At 35.7% G+C, this 13,293-nt stretch overlaps 1 protein-coding gene across 4 annotated transcripts in view; it reads right to left on the minus strand.

The window, feature by feature from the left end:
* INPP4B (inositol polyphosphate-4-phosphatase type II B) overlaps positions 1–13,293 on the minus strand; it is a 746,563-nt gene that overhangs the window by 619,175 nt on the left and 114,095 nt on the right. Inside the window, exon 2 of one of the 4 annotated variants that reach the window (XM_057725718.1) lies at positions 8,904–9,034. The exons of the other annotated variants lie outside the window; for them this stretch is intronic. The gene's annotated coding sequence lies outside the window, so the exon portion shown is untranslated. The remainder of the gene's footprint in view (positions 1–8,903; positions 9,035–13,293) is intronic. 4 annotated transcript variants of the gene reach the window in all.

Below are 13,293 nucleotides of genomic sequence, written 5' to 3' on the forward strand. Positions count from 1 at the left end.
TTCACTCTGTATGACAGTCTCTAGGTCCGGCCACGTCTCTACAAATGACCCAATATTGTTCCTCCTTATGGCTGAGTAATACTCTCTTGCATTGTTGGTGGACATGTAGACTGATACAGCCACTATGGGGAACCACTTGCTTTAAACACCAAATAACTTCCCCAAAGGTCCTCTCTCCCCTGCAGCTGAAAACATGGGTGACTGCCACAGATCCTCAGCCCTGTTTTCTTTGCTTCTCTCTCTATTCTCACATGGAAACAAGACTAGCACTCGAGCAGGAAAAAGCATTAGCTTCAATCATTTCAAAATATAAGATGTAATCCATATTGAGACATAACATTTACTTGGAATGCAACAGACTGAAATGGAATTTGCAATTATCAAAACTTAGTTTCCTCCCTCCTCCAGTGCGTATGGCTTTTAAAACGTTCATACAAGTTTCTATTCTATCTTTCCACAAAAATGATAAAATGAGGTATTGTGGGATGACTCAGTAAATAATTGCAGACTACCCTCCTTATGAGTGGCAATTTCAGAGCTTTTCTATGCTGCACTGAGGAGGGAAGTATTTTACAGGAGTCAAAAGTTATGAAAATATATCTTATTCCCTCCCTTAGCATATAACCGTCTTGAGGAGTGTCCCATAAAAGATTTTATTGCATCATTATCTGAATGTTCAGATAGCAGGATAAGAAATTCAAGTCTGAGCAATAGCTCTCCAGAAAGGACTATCGCATAGATAGGTAAGAATTTTAAAGTCACCCCTTTAGAAAGTTATTTCACTGAAGAAATGTTAACAGTTAAAAGCAACGTTGATTAATTGACTGTAACAGTCATTATAAGAACAGTCATATAATTGCAATCACCACCACATCTTACTAGCTGTGTGAACTTAGGCAAGGAAATTAAACTCTGTAAACCTTCCTTTCTCATCTGTAATATCAGAATGATAATTCTTCCTACTTTATAGAATTGATAGGAGAAATAAATGAGATAAATACACAGAAAGGACAGAGAACGAATGAATGTTAGCCAATATAATTATGAACAACAGTATTATTATTATTATCCTTGTTCTCCTTTAAAAAATAATCTTGCGACCCCTTTGAAAATCACTGCCCTAGTGAGCCATAAGATGGAATGATTAAAATCCTACCATACTGGATGTTACTTAATTTGCTGATTTATTAATCAGACTCTGTGATGGAAAAGGAAAAAAAGAGTTGTTTTAGGTCTTTGGGCAGGTGGGAGAAAAAGATTAAACAGCATTTCAGGAGAATGAGTAAGCTGTCACTCCACTGCAGTGGCTTCCCTTGACTTTGCTGAGGATTTTAATTTAAAGATGTCCTCCAAGAAATTGGGATACTTCAAGATTCACTTAAAGCAACTGACCCTTGGCTGCTCTTGTGAATACTCAACCCAATTCAGAAAACACCTAGTGAGCCCCTATTGCAAGCAAGAGTCTACAACAGACTTTAGAGAAATCATTATAAACAAAAAGGACTCAAGAAAAACAATTTAGTGGAAGACATATTTGTAGACAATTATTTCAAGTAATTTGTGAAAATACCATCAGTAAACAATACACAATGTGTTGAAGCAACAGAAAGAATTGAAAGAATATTCTGCAGTCAAGAAAGGGTCATTAAAAAAATAATCATATGACATCACTTATATGTGGAATCAAAAAAATGATACAAATGAACTTATTTACAAAACAGAAACCAACTCACAGACATAGGAAACAAACCTCTGGCTACCGAAGAGGAAAGGTGGTTGGGGGAGAGATAAATTAGGAGGGTAGGATTAACATATACACACTACTATATATAAAGTAGATAAACAACAAAGACCTACTGTATAGCACAGGGAATTCTACTCAATACTCTGTAATAACCTATATGGAAAAAGAATAGATATATGTATTGTATAACTGAATCATTTTGCTGCACACCTGAAACTAACACACTGTAAATCAACTCTACTCCAATATAAAATAAAAACTTTTAAATAATGATAAATAAATAATCTTTTTAAAAAATTCAACCAGAATAACTGAACTGATGTACACTGGCTGACCGTCAGTCCTATTTGGTCTAAGAAAATTTCACAAGAGAGAAGGACTTGGAAAGACTAAGTCTGGCAGGCACGTAAGTAGGGACGTAAGTTAAGATGACATTACATGGAATAGGGTAGATCCTTAATCTAATATGACTGGTGTCCTTATGAGACACAAATACAAACATACACACAGACAGAGAAAACCAAGTGAAGACAAAGACACAGAGGGAGATGTCCATGTAACTAGGGAGGCAGAGATGTGCCTACAAGCCAAAGAATGCAAAGATTGCCAGCAACACCAGAAGCTGAGAAAGTCATGGAACAAATGATCCCCTAGTGCTTTCAGAGAGAACATGGATGGCCCTGTTGACGTCTTGACTTTGAATTTCCAGCCTCCAGAACTATGAGAAAATAAATGTCTCCTGTGCTAAGCCATCAGTTTGTGGCAGTTTGTTACAGCAGCCCCAGGAAACTCAACCTTTCCTTTGCTCTACCTTGAGCTGCTCACTGGCTCATCTCCTGGCCTTTAGATTCATCAGAAACCAGCACTGTCTCTACTGCCATCTCCCAAACTTCAAGGGATACATTTTAAACTCTCACTGAGTCTCCTTAATGCACCTCTTGCTAGCACTAAGAGGGGAAATGTGGAAACACCACACAACCTTGTGGACATGCTTCAGTTCACTCCAAAGAAATCTGCCTGATCCCCCACCCCTTTTGCGTTAGGAATGTAGGGATCATCTAACTAGCTCTCATGCTCCTACTAGGGAATTTCTACAAAGTAATGTATCTCATATATCACTTTGGTATCTGATAGCTATTGCCTTAAGAGGCCAAAATTTTCCGATTTTACACTCTGTGATATTAGTTTTCATAATTTGAGCTTTAAGAGACCCACAGAGGAAGCAGCTACAAATTGTAAAATATGTCTGTTTTTTTTTAAGTTTCCTGAACATTCCATGAATTATACATTGTTCTTCGATATAACCTCTCCTATTCAGTCAGGCACGGTGTCCAATGGTTCCCAATTCTATTCCTTCTGCTTGTGGTTCAATTCTTACTTTTCAGCATCTTCCAAATTTACCATCCTGGTGAAGCTTTAATGCCAGCTTCTCCAGAAAGTGATCTCCAGGTACTTTGGACTCTGCTGATTTTATCATTCTCTGACCTTGTATAGCAATTATAATCAATGCCTATAATTTATATTGCCTTCTTGGGTTGTCTGGCACTGTCATGTCTTCCTGACTATATTTTAAGTTCCTAAAAGACCATTATTGTATCTTGTACCTCTCACCTATCCCCTTCAGTGCTTAAATCAATAGTCAGCATGTGGGAAGGAGATTCCTAATAAGTACATAGCCATTTGCTATGTATTAAACATCTATTAACCAATATAAGACAGAGCTAACTCACGTAGCATAAATATCTCACCATGTTCTATGATAGAATTACATAACAATTCCTTATTGTTGTGCAAAATTTAAAGAACATCTGAACAAATATGTCAGATAGGAAAGAGGTGGAAGGAGATGATAAATGAGAGCAATGATAGACCATCATATAACAAGGATACTATTATTTGGAAATAAATCTACATTTAATGCTTTTGCATTTTTCTATGTCTGACCTCACCTTTCAGCCAGGGGTAGCACTTGCCTCAAGAAGGATTAGGATTGTTACAATATAAATAAAATAAGAAAGGTATTTAGCGTTTGACACCTAGCAAGAATTCTGGGTCCAGAGCAAGACGACAGTCTTGTAGATCAAGCTTTCCTTAGAGAAAACAGGATTTTTAAAAACACAATCTTAGTTTCCATTTACATATTAGAAGGTGGACCAAGAGAACTAGATCACAGAGTTCTGCAATATCAAGAGCGGAGAAAACGCAGAGTATGATGTAAAGGGTATGGAAAACTACCCCAGGCTCATGAGCTGTATGGAGGAGAAGACAGACAGAAGAGTAGGAGGGGGTCAAACACTGAGTCAATTTTTTCCTTCGCTAAGTTTAAAGCCCACATGAACATGGTAATAGGAGCATTAGGGCTAACAGATTACTTTTCAGGGTAGAGACTGGAGAGAATGCTGAGAAAACCAGCATTCAGCATTTAACACGACATAGAAGCAATTAGGGGGCGTTACATGAGGGAGGGAAGCTTCAAAAGACATGAACCTGAGACAGGATCCCATTATCCCACATTATGGGATAATATGGCTATTATCCCACAGCCAATGTGTGGCATCTCAAGGAGACATAAGTTCCCAAGGGCTCTGAGGGGGACACAAGAGTCCTGGGTAGGCGTGGCCCCCATACTACCTTCCCTCAAAATGAGATCATAAGAGGCCCGTTGCCCACCCCCACCCCCAGTCACAATGCCATGGGGGAAGAGTAGAAGAAAAGAAAAAAATCTGAAAGCAAACCATTCACTCAACAGTGGTCTGAGTCATCCACCCCTAATAAAAAGGAACTTAAAGGAATCTAGTCCAATGTCATCATTTTTCAGATGAGAAAACTAAAGGCCAGAGTGGCAGACTCATTTGCACAAGAGTATGATGCAGGTGAGGACAGAGCAGTGGCAATAATTTCAATTTTTCTAGCACCTACTGTAATGCTAACACACCTTTCTACACTCTCACCTAGAGTCCAGCTTCTCTTTTTATTATGAATATCAATTAATGTTACTAATCAGTTAATATTTGAAAATAAAAATTCCAATTATACTTTTAAATAAAAATAACAATAGAGACTAATTTTAAATCCATTTCTTTTAATGAGTAATGAAATAGATTTAAAATTAAAATAATAAACATTGAGCATAGAAAAATTATTAGTTTTATTTAATTAGTAAATTTAGCAAGGTTACTGAATTAGGGTCATTGTACAAAAATAAATTGTGCAACCATGTAACAACAAACAAAAAAATAGAAATTATACATTATTAAAATAGAATTAAAAACCTCAAATACCCTGGAATAAACTTAACAAAAGATGTTTATGATCTCTACACCAAAAACCCATAAAACATTACTTAGAGAAAATAAAGCAGACAAAAAGAGATACACCACGCTCATAGATTGGAAGATTCAATATAATAAGGACATCAATTGTCCCCAAATTAATCCATGTATTCAGTGTATTCACAATCAAAATCCCAGTAGTTTTTTTTTTGTTTTTGTTTTTGTTTTTAATTTTACAAGCTAAAATTTATACAGGACTGCAAAGAGCCAAGATTACCCATGGTGATAATAAAGGAAAACAAAACTGGTGGTCTTCAATCACCAGATATCCAACTTCTTGTAAAGTTTTTGTAATTAACAACTGTGTAATTGGTACAAAAGCAGGCAAAAAAAAAAATGGAATGAAAGAGAGTCCAGAAACAAACCTACACGAATTATGACAACTAATTATACAAGTAAATTATGGCAAGTTTAACAATGTCCAGCAGTGGGAAGAGGGCAACCTCTCTACTAAATCACACTGATTGAATTATGTATCCATTTGTGATAAAAAGTGAATCTTAACTCATACACATAAAAAAATCTGTTTCAGGAGGCTGTATATCTAAATGTGGATGATAAAACAACAAAGCTTTTAGAAGAGAATATCTTTCCCTTTGCAGTTGACAATGATTTCTTAAACAGAATAGAAGTGGTAACCATAAATGGACAATACTATAAGTCTGACTACATTTAAATTAAGAAGGTTTGCATAGAAATATTGCATCACTATGTTATGTACCAGAAACTAACATAGTGTGATAGGTCAATTATACTTCAAAAACAAAGAAACAAACTCATAGAAAAAGAGATCGGATTTGTGGTTCTCAGAGGTGGAACATGGGAGGAGGGATTGAATGCAGGCAGTCAAAAGGTACAAACGCCCAAGTATGTGATAAATAGATACTAGGGATGTAATGTACAACGATACATATAATTAATACTGCTGTATGTTATGTGTGAAAGTTAAGAGAGTAAACCCTCAGAGTTCTCATTACAACTTTTTTAAAATTTTGTATTTATATGAGATGATGGATGTTCACTAAACTTACTGTAGTCATCAGTTCATGATGTATGTAAGCCAAATTATTAGGATGTACCCCTTAAACCTATACAGTGCTGTGTGTCAATTATACCTCAATAAAACTGGGAGAAAAAGAAATAAAGTTTCATTCTCACCCAGAAAACGGGATAAAAAAAACGACAAAGCTCATCAAAAAATGCCAAGTAGAGAATGAAATGGCAAGCCACAGAGTGCAGGAAGAAACTTTGCAATACATATATCAGATAATGATTCATATTCAGGATATTTAAATAAACTATAAATCAATAAGAACAAGGCAGACAGCTCAATAGAAAAGTGGACAAAAGACATAAACAGAAATTTCACAAAAGAGGACATTGAAATTTTCAATAAACATATTAACATTTCTTCAACTCTCATCCTTCGGAAAGGCAAATTAAAATCTCAATGAGATATCACAACACAGACAAAAGTGGCAAAATTAAAAGAACAGATAATATCAAACGTGGACAAGAATATGGAACAAGGATGCTGTCACATCTGCTTGATGTGGGCAGAAAGTAGAAACTGGAGTAATTTTAGAAAACAGTTTGGTAGCATCTACTAAAAGTGGACATATACAACACCTTATGGCCAGACAAATTCCACTACTGGGTTTATAACCACTCTAAAGGCATACCATGGTTGCCAAAAATTATGTACAAGAATGTTCACAGTAGGACCCTTTACAGCAGGGGAAAACTGGAAACAGCCCAAATCTCCTTTAACAGTAGAACAGATGAGCAAATTAAGATCTATTCATACAATGAAATTCTATACACTAACGAGAATGATCAAATCTGTTACATGAACAACATGGATGGATATCACAAACAATGTTGAGGGTAAGAAGTCATATGCAAAAAAAGTGCACAACGTGACAGCATTTATATAAAATGTGGGAGGGACCTTTTGTGGGTTATACAGTGACTGGGAAGAGGCCATAAGGGGAGCTTTTGAGGTACTGATATTAGTCTCTTTCTTGACCTGCCTTCTGGCTCTTCAGTTGTAATCACTTTGCAAAGATTTATCAAGCTGTACACTTAAGATTTCCACACTTTTCCATATGCAGGTTACACTTCAGTAAGTTTCTTTACATGGCATTGGAATCTCCACCCATCTGTCTGAACCACTTGAAAAAAGGCACAAATAAATTTTAAAGATGATCCCTGCTTTTAAAGATGATTGGGAAGAAATAAAAGAGCAGATGTCAATCAGCAAATGTTCTTCCTCAGCATCTACAAGTGCAATAACTCAGGCCAGCAGCTGAAGACAGAACATTAGTGTTTTCCCTGGAACACAAGGCATTTTCCATATTTTTAACATATAACAATCCTCCCAAATTGCTCACTCGTTGATTTTGTTTAATAAATGGGAATCTAGCATAAAATGTATGTATACTCCATTTTAAAGCATATTTGCAATATTTAATAGTACACATGTTTGAGAAATTTTTTTAATTTGGGCTACATTAGCCAGGAAACACCCAGAGACTGATTTTAAGTCCTGATCTTTGACATTATTTCCTTTTGCAAATACTAAAATTACTACCAACTGGATACCTTTCTAATTTCCCCTTGCCTCTTATTTTATGAAACAATTATTTCAGACAAACAAAACAAGGTTTAGAATTGTAGGTTTTTAAAAGTGTCTGAATTTAAACTTTGGAAAAAAATATAAATATAACAGAAGAAATATAATTAACACTTATCTCTGTCGCAAGCAATGATAGAAAAAAATTGTTCATCTCTGAATTATAATTATACCTAGATTAAGCATCAATAATAAAAAGCCACAAAGGTAATAATCAGGCCCAGGCATTTGAAATGTATGCTTAATCAATGACAGAGGAAAGGCAGAAATAAAATAGCAACAAAAAGCTATTTTTTGTTTAAAACATACAAAAAAACTGAATACTGGGAATAATTAAATTCTATCCTTTTGTTTTTTAGTATTTAGACCTTTTCTCCATTGATGAAAACAGTCTTCTCTAAATGATATACTCTAATTTCACTGATAATTTTATTTACTTAACCTTAAATTTTAACTTTCTATTGTTTATTCAAAAAATCAAAATATTTTCCCATAGGTAATTTAGCAAGAAAATGGACTCAAGAAAACTTCTGCTCTTTGAACACTATTTTTAAAATTCTAAGTCTGAATTAAAAGAACCTTATTATTATTGTGATAATAAAAAATAAACATTTAGTGCTGTCAAATATAAACCAGACATTGTTCTGAGTTGCTACCTTACACATTTAATACTCATAACAATCTTAATTGCTGGGTACACTATTATCCCACTTTATAGAAGAGGAAACTGAGGGACAGTTTGATTACTGGAAGTTACCTGAGCCACAGAGCTAGTGAGCAAAGGCAGGATTGAAGGCAGGTAGCTGTCACCAATCCCATCCCCTTGACTCTTCTGCTGATAGTGTACCTCTGATATTTCCATGTGAGTACCCCTTACTATGGTGCATATTCTGCCCTTATGTCTTATTATTTAAATATATGAATATTAATTCTTACTGCAAAGCCTCCCACTGTACTCTAAATTATGTTGTATAAAAATTTTCTATTCTGTGTATATCTTTGCCATTTTTTATATTTTTCATGTATTCGTTAGATTTGTAACCACACTATACTTTGATATTAGAATGGGTACTATCTCCTAAGAATTTAAAGCAATTTACATATATCATGCCACTTACACTTAAACATACATACACGTTCAGCACTTGTCTCTGAATTGATTTTTATACATTTTATTGTATATTTTTCTCACCTTTTATTGCATGCTGTTGCAAAGTCAAATTCTCAGGCTTCGGGCCCTTTATTCTCAAAGGATGGTTCATAAACCAGCAGCCTCACCATGTCCTGAGAGCTTGTGAGAAATATAGAATTCCAGCCACCACTCTAGACCAATGGTAGACCAACAGTTAATCCCTAGGAATATTAGAGTTTTAGAACCTTCCTTTAGATAATATATTCCTCTAAACTAAAAGCTTTCTTAATCCTTGCTTCAGCTAATTTATTTCTGTAGGTTCTGTGAAAGATATTCTTATCAATTTTACCACTAAGTGTTTTGGTCTGTTAAAATCATTATTGAGGGCTTCACTATCTCTATCAGCCTTATTGCCTGCAGTGTTACTGAATTTTACTGAATTAACTCGTGAGGAATTAAAACAGAAGCTTCCTTTCTAGGGCTGTCTGGAAAGCTATTTGTTTGCAAGGTGCTATATCCCCCACAAGTGACTATAAATGCCATCAGTTGGAAACAGGCAGAGATGACATGCTTTAGCTCTGGTGTGTAGCCCTGTAAATGTCTAAGAGAACTCCTAAATTAAAAGATAATAGCAGAGTAGCTACTGTTTTCTCTAAATCCTGGGAGATTTTATGCTATATTATAGCACAGCGTTGATCTCATTTCCTTTGTGAATTCTTTTCAGATTTCCTTAGTTTTCAGGTATTCACTTACAAGCTACTTTAGGGTTTCCTGGCTTTTTATATAAGTTGTCCTGAAAAGGTTCCAGAAAGATATCTTAGTAGTAATACAGGATTTTGTTTCTGGCTGACATAACCACCATCAACAACAACCAAAATCAAACATAATAATTAATAAAACCCTCAAGCAAAGAGAAACATTCATATGGAAAACCATCAAAATAAGCTTTGAAAACAGTCAATTAATGCAAAAGAAAATCAACCTTAAAATAAGACAAATGTTGTAATATAAAATTCTGGGCTAGTAAGTGCTTTTTACTATTTTAATGAAGCACTAGTACCCATATCTTAAAAAAAAAGCTATCAAATTTCTTTACCACCTTATCTCTTCGCATTGGTTTGTGAGTGGATTTCCAACATATGAGCTAGCTGAGGCAAGAAGGTTAATTTACTTGAGTACATAGCATCAAGGAAGATCATTCTTTAAAATTCTGCCAATAGGAAAATAATGTTTGAGTATGATCTGCTTATTAGATAGTAAAAAGGAATTAATTTTAATTTGGTTATCAGTGTGTCAGTTGCGATAACCATAAATTGGTTATGTAAGATAAATACCCTTATCTTTCAGAAATGTACACTGAAGTAAATTGGATTGAAATGTCAAAAAACTTGCCAATTAGGACATACTGGTACACACCAACACCAGTAAAAATGAAATAAAAGTACCATTAACAAAAAGAGAGAGAAAGAGGGAAATTAGGAATCCAGAAGACATCAATAATAGATAAATTTTAATATCCATGCAGGAGGCTTAAATAAGCTATTATTAATCCTTTGTATTAAAAGCGATGAAAGAAAACATAATTTTTCTAAATATTCATAATATCACTAAACTAACACATTATATTTGAAAAATGCTATGAACACATTTTATTGGCCTCTTTCTCAAGCTAATTACTATGATAACTTTTTAATATATATCATTACTCTTAATCTTTAAAAATAATAATTTAGGAAAGACATAAAAAACACTTTACCCACTTTCATATTTTTGACTTGGTCCAAGAAGAGAAGCTTTGCACCCCTTTACAGTCTTTCTATTTGATATTATATTTACTCCACAGGATAATGAAAGATAATTTGATTAGTCAGATAGCCATATCTTATTGGTAGGTGGTTTCTGTGCCTAAATGCATTAAAGCAAGTGTAAAACTTTGTCCAAAAATTTGGAAATCAACTAACCCATTAAAAAAATTTTTTTAACTAAATTAAGTCTTACTTTTATCCTCATTCTAGGAATCAACAATTTTGGTAGAGTATATAAATGACAAAAGTAACACAGCAAAAGAAAATTTCATGATGCTGAAAGTATTCATGCACAGAAAACCGAAACAATATCTAAATACAAGAAAAAGAAGCAATCTATAAAAAGGAAATAACAGTTGAATGTCTCCATATTCCAATATCAAAGTATTACAGAAAAAATGGGAGACAAAAATCAAAACTGTATAGTGATCAATCAGGAGATTTCTGCTTCTGGTAATACAGACACTAGTAATTTTGAAAAGCCCCCTGCCTCAAACCATCTAGAATACAACAAACATATTTTAAAATGCATTGTTCAGCTCACAAGAAATAAGAATGCCAAAATGAAGACAGAGCTGAAACAACAGTAGCATCCACATGCAAAAATCATGAGTGCCCTGCTAGTGTTTACTAATACTAGGATCTTAAAGGCTTGGGTTTTAAGAGCCTGACAGGAAATAGTGCACAAGACTTTTTTAAGTTTGAAAATGATGGGGGAGTTGGAACTAAGAACATCAAAAAGCCCAGCAGGGTAGCAACCTAAATGTCCATCGACAGATGAATGGATAAAGAAAATGTGGTACATATATACAATGGAATGTTACTCAGCTGTAAAAAGCAATGAAACTGGGACATTTGTAGAGACATGGATGGACCTAGAGACTGTCATACAGAATGAAGTGAGTCAGAAAAACAAATATTGTATATTAACACATATTTGTGGAATATAGAAAACTGGTACAAATCAGCCGGTTTGCAAGGCAGAAAAAGAGACACAGATGTAGAGAACAAACATGTGGACACCAAGTGGGGAAAGCGGAGAGGGTTGGGGGGGAATGAATTGGGAGATTGGGATACCAAATTGTACACTCTAAATATATGCAGTTTATTGCATGTTAACTGTATCTCAATAAAAGTTCTTAAAAAATATTTTTTTAAATGCCTTCTACCAAGGGAAAGAGACAAGGGGAAAAAAGATCTGTGACATCCCTAGCTTGGAGTAGAGAAGAAGAAAATCTTTCTTCTAAAAATGCATAAATCATAGTTCGTCCCTGCCGAGACCAGCTCGGAGACTCGAGGTGAGTGACGGGTGCCGCAAGCTTGAAGAAGACACAGACACAGACTGAAGAGAAAAGTGGGACGGGGGGCTCAAGACCTCTCGGATCAAGAGCCCTGCTGACTCATCCCAGGTTGCTTTTATTGAGTTCATGGGCTAACATTCTCAGGTTACACCCATAAACAATCAAAGGCCTCACATGACTGAGGCAATTATCTTTGTTTGCTTCCTGGGTCCGAGTTGAGCAGGTGTGGATTTGAGCTGGGCATGGGGAGCAAAACAGCCCTGGGGGCAGGAGACCTCTCTCAGATATTGGGGGTCGGTGCCCCACCCCTGTTGGCCCCTCTGCGGCTGTGCCTGTCTTAGGTTGTCCCTCCCTTGAGGAATCTTACCCGTCTCTGGCTAACCAGTCATCCTCTAGGGCCAAACAGGGTGATATAAGGAAGGCTCTATGCCCCACCCCTGTTGGCCCCTCTGCGGCTGTGCCTGTCTTAGGTTGTTCCTCCTCTGAGGAATCTTACCCGTCTTTGGCTAACCAGCCATCCTTCAGGGCCAAACAGGGTGATATTGGTCTCCACGCCCCGCACCCTCAGCTCCTCCACTGCTCAAGCAGGACATTGTGAATCCCATCGCTCGGCCCACATACTTTAACATTTTCAAGGTTTCAGAAAGGCTCCTGAATGTCTTCCCACACGTCCCCTATAGCTTTTGGGGTTGGATTACACTGATTACAAATCCTGAAAAACTTCGAGCAGAGAAATTAACTTAAAGAAGCAAATTAAATCCCCTCCAAAGTAATGTAACCTCATTCCAGACCTCTTAGGATTCCCAGAATTTTTAAAAAGCCAAAAATGAGCTATAGTCCAAAATAACACAACTGACAAGAAAATGGGCCTTCATAAAGGAGAGTCCAAAGAAGCTTCAAACTGCAGAATGAGACTGCTGAGGACTTCAGACTTTGTAATGGACAGATGTATAACATATAATGAATATTCTAAAAATCTCTAAATATATAAAACAGGGAACTAAAAACATGAGAAAGGAAAGATAAAGACCAATTGGAATTTTAAAAGACAAAAGGATTGTAATTGTAAAATTACAATCTCAATAGATGCATTGAATAGAAAATTGAGTACAACTTTAGAGAGAGTTAATAACCTGAAAGATACACTTGAACAAATATATAAAATACAACCAAGAAAGTAAAAAAGGTGATGAAACATATGTAAGATGAAGGACAGAATAAAAAGTTCTAACATGTGACCAATCAGATTCCCTGAAGGGAAGATAAGCAAACGGAACAGAGGCCAGGGCCAGACCTAGGGTGCGGCAAGTGAGGCAGCTAGGGCAAAAAATTTAAGGAGGCATT

Source organism: Hippopotamus amphibius, chromosome 3 (assembly GCF_030028045.1).
Source record: "Hippopotamus amphibius kiboko isolate mHipAmp2 chromosome 3, mHipAmp2.hap2, whole genome shotgun sequence".
In the NCBI taxonomy this organism is placed as follows: Eukaryota; Metazoa; Chordata; class Mammalia; order Artiodactyla; family Hippopotamidae; genus Hippopotamus; species Hippopotamus amphibius.